This window comes from Schistocerca nitens, chromosome 4 (genome assembly GCF_023898315.1).
Source record: "Schistocerca nitens isolate TAMUIC-IGC-003100 chromosome 4, iqSchNite1.1, whole genome shotgun sequence".
NCBI classification, from domain to species: Eukaryota; Metazoa; Arthropoda; class Insecta; order Orthoptera; family Acrididae; genus Schistocerca; species Schistocerca nitens.
In genome coordinates this window covers 864,991,386-865,002,122 of record NC_064617.1, presented here as the reverse complement: position 1 = coordinate 865,002,122, position 10,737 = coordinate 864,991,386, and the positions used below count along the sequence as shown (strand labels likewise).

At 46.2% G+C, this 10,737-nt stretch overlaps 1 non-coding gene across 1 annotated transcript; it reads right to left on the bottom strand.

Annotated features, from left to right (window-relative positions):
• Positions 1-1,303: 1,303 nt before the first annotated feature.
• Positions 1,304-1,378, bottom strand: Trnas-gga (transfer RNA serine (anticodon GGA)). The gene has a single exon. It is a non-coding gene; the product is annotated as a tRNA-Ser (tRNA).
• Positions 1,379-10,737: the final 9,359 nt, after the last annotated feature.

Here is a 10,737-nt window from a genome sequence, read left to right as displayed (position 1 = left end):
CAAGAGGCAGGCAGGCAGCAGGCGAGGCCAGCGCGCTGGGCGGGGCGGAGAAAGCGTGGGAACAGCGCGGCCCGCTGCAGGCGGACCAAGGGTACAGCGGGTACACCCACCCACCCATCCACCGTGCGGCCGCGGCCGCGGTCACTTCCCTGCGTCGCAGCTGGCCGCACAACTTCGAAAACCAGGATGCATTCCGGAAACACTGCTCGCAACCACAGCGTTTGGATACGGTGCACGACTCTGCGCGAGTTTCACTTTCCGCAGTTGATTTTCAGAGAGACTCGGGTACTCTCGAACAACACCCACAGACCAATATTCCTGTTTGTTACAGAATCATTGAACACATTCTCAATTCAAATACGAGGTGTGTTCAAAAAGGAAGGGAACTTTATATTTTTATGAAAAAATATTTTGCTCTGATTGTTGCCAACATCATATTTATAGTACCAGGGAAGCAGGTTGCTAGCCTTACTTGCCCAGGGTCCCATTGTGTTTTACCCCTAACGGTTGAGGGACTAACCGGTGGATTGGGTAGTCTTTGCCGTCTGAGCACAAAGGTGGCCACGACTCGGAATATGTCCGAGATGCCCAGCCTTATTCCAAAGTAACTGGTCAGGATAATTGAAATGGCGTGGGAGTCGGGAGAGGTTCCATCAGACTGGACGAAAGCAGTAATCACACCAGTCTTTAAACATGGAAACAGAAAATATTGTAACAACTACAGAGGTATCTCTTTGATCAGCGTTATGGGTAAAATCTTCTCAGGTATTGGTGAAAGGAAAGTGCGAGTATTAGTTGAGGACAAATTGGATGAAAATCAGTGTGGGTTTAGGCCTCTAAGAGGTTGTCAGGACCAGATCTTTAGATTACGGCAAATAATGGAAAAGTGTTACGAGTGGAACAGGGAATTGTATCTATGTTTTATAGATCTAGAAAAATCATATGACCGCGTTCCTAGGAGTAAGTTATTGTTTGTTCTACGTGATTGTGGAATAGGAGGCAAACTTTTGCAAGCAATTAAAGGTCTTTACATAGATAGTCAGGCAGCAGTTAGAGTTGACGGTAAATTGAGTCCATGGTTCATAGTAGTTTCAGGGGTAAGACAAGGCTGCAACCTGTCTCCACTGTTGTTCATATTATTTATGGATCCTATGTTGAAAACAATAGACTGGCTGGGTGAGATTAAGATAGGAGAACACAAAATAAGCAGTCTCGCATATGCGGATGACTTAGTTGTCATGGCAGATTCTATTGAAAGTTTGCAAAGTAATATTACAGAAACTTCCTGGCAGATTAAAACTGTGTGCCCGACCGAGACTCGAACTCGGGACCTTTGCCTTTCCCGGGCAAGTGCTCTACCAACTGAGCTACCGAAGCACGACTCACGCCCGCTACTCACAGCTTTACTTCTGCCAGTACCTCGTCTCCTACCTTCCAAACTTTACAGAAGCTCTCCTGCGAAACTTGCAGAACTAGCACTCCTCAAAGAAAGGATATTGCGGAGACATGGCTTAGCCACAGCCTGGGGGATGTTTCCAGAATGAGATTTTCACTCTGCAGCGGAGTGTGCGCTGATATGAAACTTCCTGGCAGATTAAAACTGTGTGCCCGACCGACACTCGAACTCGGGACCTTTGCCTTTCGCGGGCAAGTGCTCTACCAACTGAGCTACCGAAGCACGACTCACGCCCGGTACTCACAGCTTTACTTCTTCCAGTACCTCGTCTCCTACCTTCCAAACTTTACAGAAGCTCTCCTGCGAACGTTGCAGAACTAGCACTCCTCAAAGAAAGGATATTGCGGAGACATGGCTTAGCCACAGCCTGGGGGATGTTTCCAGAATGAGATTTTCACTCTGCAGCGGAGTGTGCGCTGATATGAAACTTCCTGGCAGATTAAAACTGTGTGCCCGACCGAGACTCGAACTCGGGACCTTTGCCTTTCGCGGGCAAGTGCTCTACCAACTGAGCTACCGAAGCACGACTCACGCCCGGTACTCACAGCTTTACTTCTGCCAGTACCTCGTCTCCTACCTTCCAAACTTTACAGAAGCTCTCCTGCGAACCTTGCAGATATAGCACTCCTGAAAGAAAGGATATTGCGGAGACATGGCTTAGCCACAGACTGGGGGATGTTTCCAGAATGAGATTTTCACTCTGCAGCGGAGTGTGCGCTGATATGAAACTTCCTGGCAGATTAAAACTGTGTGCCCGACCGAGACTCGAACTCGGGACCTTTGCCTTTCGCGGGCAAGTGCTCTACCAACTGAGTACCGAAGCACGAGGTACTGGCAGAAGTAAAGCTGTGAGTACCGGGCGTGAGTCGTGCTTCGGTAGCTCAGTTGTTAGAGCACTTGCCCGCGAAAGGCAAAGGTCCCGAGTTCGTGTCTCGGTCGGGCACACAGTTTTAATCTGCCAGGAAGTTTCATATCAGCGCACACTCCGCTGCATTGTGAAAATCTCATTCTGGTAATATTACAGAGCTAGATCAGAAATGTAAGGACTATGGTATGAAGATTAACATCTCCAAAACAAAAGTAATGTCAGTGGGAAAGAAATATAAACGGATTGAGTGCCAAATAGGAGGAACAAAGTTGGAACAGGTGGACGGGTTCAAGTACTTAGGATGCATATTCTCACAGGATGGCGACATAGTGAAAGAACTGGAAGCGAAATGTAGCAAAGCTAATGCAGTGAGCGTTCACCTTCGATCTACTCTTTTCTGCAACAAGGAAGTCAGTACCAAGACTAAGTTATCTGTGCAGCGTTCAATCTGTCGACCAACTTTGTTGTATGGGAGCGAAAGCTGGGTGGATTCAGGTTACTTTATCAATAAGGTTGAGGTTACGGATATGAAAGTAGCTAGGATGATTGCAGGTACTAGTAGATGGGAACAATGGCAGGAGGGTGTGCACAATGAGGAAATCAAAGAAAAACTGGGAATGAACTCTATAGATGTAGCAGTCAGGGCGAACAGGCTTAGATGGTGGGGTCATGTTACACGCATGGGAGAAGCAAGGTTACCCAAGAGACTCACGGGTTCAGCAGTGGAGGGTAGGAGGAGTCGGGGTAGACCAAGGAGAAGGTACCTGGATTCGGTTAAGAATGATTTACAAGTAATAGGCTTAACATCAGAAGAGGCACCAATGTTAGCACTGAATAGGGGATCTTGGAGGAATTTTATAAGGGGGCTATGCTCCAGACTGAACGCTGAAAGGCATAATCAGTCTTAAATGATGATGATGATGAAAAAATGATGAAAAAATATTTATTTTTTCATCAATACTCATGTTGTCCCCTTCAAAGTATCCCCGCCAGATACAATACACTTGTGCCAACACTTCTTCCAATCCTCGAAACACTTCTCATAAGCACTTTTTGGTACAACCTTGAGTACTTCCAGCGATGCAGTTTTTATTTCCTCAGCCGTTGAAAATCTTCGTCCTTTCACAGGTTGAAAGATTACCTTCAAACCTCCTTGCCTAGGGACGCCAGATGAAAGCTGATGTCGTCAAGCCCTGAATGAAAAATGCGCAACGGATAACTGGGGAGGGGAGCTTGAGAGCGCTACCTAGAGAGCGTGCCCTTTCTGTGCGATACTAGGCAAGGGGCTGGAGGGCTCACACGCTGATGTGTGGCTCCCTGCATTCTATATCTTTTATTTTAAATGAATTCCTTTAACTTGACTTCTTTGTGATCTTTAAAGATATGTTAAAGATTGATGACAGTTGATTACCTATTTATTTTAAACATTATCACTTGACTTTACAGCGATTGCAGAAATTGTTTCAGTTTACAGATATTACAATTTTACAACGTATAGCTCGAGTATATTATATACTAATCTCCACGCACATTTCTACGGGTAAGACGGAATTGCGTTGGCCAAATGTATACCACCAAAGTCTCCCAATATTTTAGATAGGACATTCACTATGTGAGGAGGATAACGGGCAAACTGGGGACCAGATACGTTAACACAGGGGGTCAAATTTCCGAAATTAAACGAGAACATTCATTTCCTTACACAATCCAAAGCTGGAAATAAAAGAATTAGTACAAATATTCAAATACCTCTCTTCCATGCGTGAACATTGAGACAGACGCACTGAGGGCACGTCTGCTCACTTACCCGTCTTCTGTAACACTCCTAGAATATGGCGGGCACCCGGAGGTCTTCCTGGGCCCCGGTGGAGGGGGTGGTCGAACCACTTGGCCGTGAGCAACCTCTCCACCACAAATCTTGTGACACTGGAAAGTCTCTGACTTTTACCTGCCTGTGCTGTCTCTCTGATCCCCTACCCAGAAGTAAGGTTGGCACTACTATACTGCAGAACTACTTCCCAACGAAGATTTGGCCACGCTTTACGGAAAGGTGTGAGGAGGATTAGGAAAGTTCATGTGCAGATTCACATTCACGTACAAGAAATGCATAATACACAACACAAATAAATACGTATTATGAAGCCTAACACATTTCTTTCCACCCGTCCACATGGGTTCTGTTGCACCCGTAGCCGGCCGCGTCGTGTAATAAAATTGGCGGCGGAGCCGCCTCTGTTTGTATTTGCGAGCGAGCAGCGAAACCTGCTGCTTATGGAGCGGAAACTACTCTACCGTTTCAAGGTTTCAAGGTGTTCAGAACACGAAAGAGTCGCAGGGGGCGAAATCCGGCGAAAAGAGTGGCCGAGGCATGATTATCGTGTTGTTTTTGGCCAAAAAATCTCTCACAAGCAACGATGAATGAGAAAGTGCGTGATGCAAAAACAATGAATTGTTTTTCCACAATTCCGGACTTTTTTTACTCAAACGGCGCATAACATCAATACTCCTTATCGACCTACGGCCTTGAGGCAAAAATTCATGATGCACTACGCCACGGCAACTGGAAAAAAAAAACAGTGAGCAAATCTTTGACATCTGATCGATCTTCGCGTGCTTTTTTCGGTCTTGGCTCTCCGTGATGCTTCCATCGGGACAATTGGGCTTTGGTTTCGACGTTATAACTGTAAACCAATGTTTCGTCAATAGATATGACCCTTTTAGCAAATCAGGATCATCATTGACGTTATTCAAGAGCTCCTGGGCGATGCTCATGCGACGGTGCTTCTGATCAAAATTGAGAAGTTTTGGAACAAACTTCACTGACACACGTATTATTCGAAAACATCCGAACAAAATTGCATGACACGTGCCGACCGACACGCCAGCATCCTCAGCAACTTCAATTACGATAATTCGATGATTTTCCAAAACAGTTTCTTCACAGCTTCGACGTTATCATCTGTTGTTAATGTGCTGGGGCGTCGAGAGCGAAGTTTGTCATTGGCATCTTCCCGGCCATCTTGGAAGAGCTTGTACCACTTATAAACTTCTTTTTACTTAGAGCAGATGCACCGTATGCCACTGGGTTTTAGAGAACACAAAATCTGATGCAAATTCTTTGCTCCATTTTTTTTATAACAATCGAAAATCGCCGAGCACACTAAAACACGTCTAACATTTCTATCTGTTAAAAACAAACAGCGTATGCTGTACACTCTAAACTGTGAACACATGTTCGGGACATGTGTACCAACATAACAAAAAAGATCGATAATCGAATGCACCTTGCCCGCGCTGTTTGAAAAGTCACCTTACTTTTTGAAAAGCCCTCGCATAATAAACTTTTTTGTGACTAAGAAACTCATGTCCACGAATCAGCATGGTTTTAAAAAGCATCGCTCGTGCGAAACTAAAAAAAAAAAAAAAAAAAAAAAAAAAAGGTTCAAATGGCTCTGAGCACTATGCGACTTAACTTCTGAGGTCATCAGTCGCCTAGAACTTAGAACTAATTAAACCTAACTAACCTAAGGACATCACACACATCCATGCCCGAGGCAGGATTCGAACCTGCGACCGTAGCGGTCGCTCGGTTCCAGACTGTAGCGCCTAGAACCGCACGGCCACTCCGGCCGGCTTGCGAAACTCAGCTTGCCCTTTTCTCACGTGATATACTGCGAACTATGGATGAAGGGGAACAGGCCGATTGCATATTTCTATATTTCCGGAAAGCATTTGAGACGGTGCCCCATTGCAGGCTGTTAACGAAGGTTCGAGCATATGGAATAAATTCACAGATATGTGAGTGTCTGGAAGACTTCTTAAATAATAGAACCCAGTATGTTGTCCTTGATGGCAAGTGTTCATGAGAGGCAAGAGTATTGTCAGGAGTGCCCCAGGGAAGTGTGATAGGACCGCTCATGTTCTCTGTATGTATAAATGATTTGGCTGACAGGGTGGACAACAATCTGCTGTTGTTTGCTGATGATGCCGTGGCGTACGGTGAGAGGTCGGAGTTGAGTGACTCCAAGAAGATAGAAGACGACGTAGAAATAATTTCCAGTTTGTGTGTTGAATGGAAGTTAGCCCTAAATGCAGAAAAATATAAGTTAATGCGGAAGAGTAGGAACAACAAACCTGTAATGTTCGGATACAGTATTACCAGTGTCCAGCTTGATACAGTCAAGTCGTTTAAATATCTAGGCATAACGTTGCAGAGTGACATGAGATGGAACGAGCATGTGAAAACTGTGGAAGCGAAAGCAAATCGTCGACTTCGGTTTATGGAAAACTTTAGGAAAGAGTGGTTCACCTGCATAGGAGACCGCATATCGGACGCTGGTGTGACCTGTTCTTGAGTTCTGCTCTAGTGTTTGGGATCCATACCAGGTCGCATTGAAGGAAGACATCGAAGCAATTCAGAGGAAGGGTGCTAGATTTGTTACCGGTAGGTTCGAACAACACATATGTATTACGTATATGCTTCGGGAACTCAAATGGGAATTCCTGAAGAGAAGGCGGCGTTCTTTTCGGGAAACGCTATTCAAAAAATTTAGAGAACCGGCATTTGAAACTGACTGCCGAACGATTCTGCAGTCGCCAACATACATCGCGCGTAAGGAACGCGAAGATACTCGTAAGATACGAGAAATTAGGGCTCACATGGAGGCGTACACACTGTCGTTTTTCCCTCGCTATAGTTCCGAGTGGAACAGGAGGGGAGATGACAAGTATTGGTACAGGGTACCGTCCGCCACACACCTTACGGTGGCTTGCGGAGTACCAACGTTGATGTAGATATAGATGGACGAAAGTGTGGCAAACCGTTGGTATTCAAAACAGTTGTCTCGGAACGGCTAAATACACATCCTACATTGTTCTCAAGACAACCTTATGCCATCCTTCCTACATAGTAGTGACAAGTACAGGGAAGGATAACGGAAGTGGATAGCAATCATGCACCCTTCTCTCCAATATACACTCCTGGCCATTAAAATTGCTACACCACGCGTATCACGTGCTACAGACGCGAAATTTAGCCGACAGGAAGATAATGCTGTGATATGCAAATGATTAGTTTTTCAGAGCATTCACATATGGTTGGCGCCGGTGGCGACAACTACAGTGTGCTGACATGAGGAAAGTTTCCAACAGATTTCTCATACACAAACAGCAGTTGACCAGCGTTTCCTGGTGAAACTTTGTTGTGAAGTCTCGTGTAAGGAGGAAAAATGCGTACCATCACGTTTCCGACTTTGATAAAGGTCGAATTATAGCCTATCGCGATTGCGGTTTATCGAATCGCGACATTGCTGCTCGCGTTGGTCGAGATCCAATGACTGTTAGCAGAATATGGAATCGATGGGTACAGGAGGGTAATACATAACGCCGTGCTGGATCCCAACGGCCTCGTATGACTAGCAGTCGAGATGACAGGCATCTTATCCGCATGGCTGTAACGGATCGTGCAGCTACGTCTCGATCCCTGAGTCGACAGATGGGGACGTTTGCAAGACAACAACCATCTGCACGAACAGTTCGACGACGTTTGCAGCACCATGGACTATCAACTCGGAGACCGTGGCTGCGGTTACCCTTGACGCTGCATCACAGACAGGAGTACATGCGATGGTGTACTCAACGACGAACCTGGGTGCACGAATGGCAAAACGTCATTTTTTCGGATGAATCCAGGTTCTATTTACAGCATCAGGATGGTCGCATCCGTGTTTGGCGACATCACGGTGAAAGCACATTGGAAGCGTGTATTCGTCATCGCCATACTGGTGTATCACCCGGCGTGATGGTATGGGGTGCCATTGGTTACACGTCTCGGTCACCTCTTGTTCGCATTGACAGCACTTTGAACAGCGGACGTTACATTTCAGATGTGTTACGACCCGTGGCTCTACCCTTCTTTCGATCCCTGCGAAACCCTACATTTCAGCAGGATAATGCGCGACCGGATGTTCCAGGTCCTGTACGATCCTTTCTGGATACAGAAAATGTTCGACTGCTGCCCTGGTCAGCACATTCTCCAGATCTCACCAATTAAAACGTTTGGTGAATGGTGGCCGAGCAACTGGCTCGTCACAATACGCCAGTCACTACTCTCGATGAACTGTGGTATCGTGTTGAAACTGCATGAGCAGCTGTACCTGTACACGCCATCCAAGCTCTGTTTAAATCAATGCCCAGGCGTATCAAGGCCGTTATTACGGCCAGAGGTGGTTATTCTGGGTACTGTTTTCTCAGCATCTATGCACCCAAATTGCCTGAAAATGTAATCACATGTCATTTCTAGTATATTTGTCCAATGAATACCCGTTTATCATCTGTATTTCTTCTTAGTGTAGCAATTTTAATGGCCAGTAGTGTAGATCACAGGGCTCAGTAATATCGAGGACTGGTGACTGCGACGCGACAGTTCATCCTTGTGCTGACAATACCAGACCTGGACAATGCGAGCCGTGCCAACAGGAGCCCTATTGTCTTGGAACACAGCCTCACCATTGGGGAACAAATATGTACTGTGTGGTGGACCTGATCAGTCAAAATGCTCGCATAGTCGTTGCCAGTAATGCGACGTTGTACAGTAATCATGAGGCCCATGGAATACCACGATGCGGCTGCCCAGATCATCACCGAACCCACACCATGTTTCACTCTTTTTCTTTCATTCCTCTGTAGTCCAGGTTTCACGGTTTCGGCACCACGTTTGCCTTTGCGGGCATTTGCTTGAGTGACGAGTGCTTTCGGAATTCAAACTCGCCCTGCAATTCCCCGCTTACGAATCTCAGTTCGTGTTTCTTTGGTGCTGACAGGGTTCAGGAGTGCGACATTCAGCTCTGCAGTGCAATTTTCAGCTGTCGTTCTATTATTTTTTCTTCACAAATCATTTAAATGACCGTTTGTCACTGTCACTCGCCGCACACTTACGTCGGCTTTGTAATGTAATGCGTGATGTTTTTCCGCTTTCGCTGTACGCAGTACAAATCTGCGATGAGCTGCCTCTTGGAACACCAAAACCTTCGGCTCCCTTGGCTATGGAAGCACCCATCTTATGGGTACCAACAGTCTACCGACGTCCGAATTCACTTAGCTGCGCCATAATGCACTCGCAGCTACACAGAACACTGTTCTTACCGCGACTGACGTTGCAACGTATTGAGGGCGTTGCACAGGTGCCGTTCCTGGTCAATTTCAGCAGTGCAACCAGCAGGCTTGGTCAGCGTCTGCGTTACTGTTCAAGAATGCATTTCTCGCGTTCGTTCCATATTTTTTATGCAATCGTGGTAGAAAATTACGTGGACTGATAATGTAAGCAATGAGGAGGTTCTGCGCAGAATCGGAGAGGAATGGATTATATGGAAAACACTGACATGAACAAGGGACAGGATGATAGGACATCTCTTAAGACATCAGGGAATAACTTTTGCGGTACTAGATGAAGCTGTAGAGTGCAAAAACTGTAGAGGAAGACGGAGATTGGAATACATCCAGCAAGTAATTGAGGACGGAGGTTGCAAGTGCTACTCTCAGATGAAGGGGTGGGCACAAGAGAGAAATTCTTTCAAAAATGGTTCAAATGGCTCTAAGCACTATAGGACTTAACATCTGAGGTCATCAGTCCCCTAGACGTAGAACTATTTAAACCTAACTAACCTAAGGACACCACACACATCCATGCCCGAGGCAGGCTTCGAACCTGCGACCGTAGCAGCAGCGCGGTTCCGGACTGAAGCGCCTAGAACCGCTCGGCGACAGCGGCCGGCGAGAAATTCGTGGCGGGCCGCATCAAACCAGTCAGAAGACTACAACCATCTCATACCCCGTCCTGTAACTAATTACAATAAGTCACCTTATTAAAGGGGGTGGGGCCCTCTAACGAGATTACCCTTAAACAGCGACCAGTTGTCATAATTTACCGCCGCTTTGAGAAACAGCTGAAATCGCTAAAGCTGTACAGAACCCCCAGGCCCCATGGAATCGTGAGTTTCTACACAAAATTTGCGAATGAGTTAGACACTCTTTGCACCATCTCATGCTGTATATCCTTCAAATAAAAACTTCACACAGCGATTGGAAGAAACCACAGGTCACACACATCTGTCCGAACCAAAGTAGAAGTGATATTCAAAGCTGTCGCCATTTATCATTGACATTAGTCTGCTGTATAATCTTAGCACATATTTATTCTGACCTCAAGCGAAATGAGGTATCTGCAAGACAACTCGCGCTATCCTCACGTGACGGCCTGGGAGCCATGGATCAAGGCAGTCACGTGGATGCAGTACGTCTTGCCTCCCGAAAACATTTGACTCAGTGCCACACACCAGAGGGGAACGTCTGTGGTGTGAGCATTGCTTTCTGCACATATCACCTACTTCGAAACGGTATTGTCACTGGATTTCAG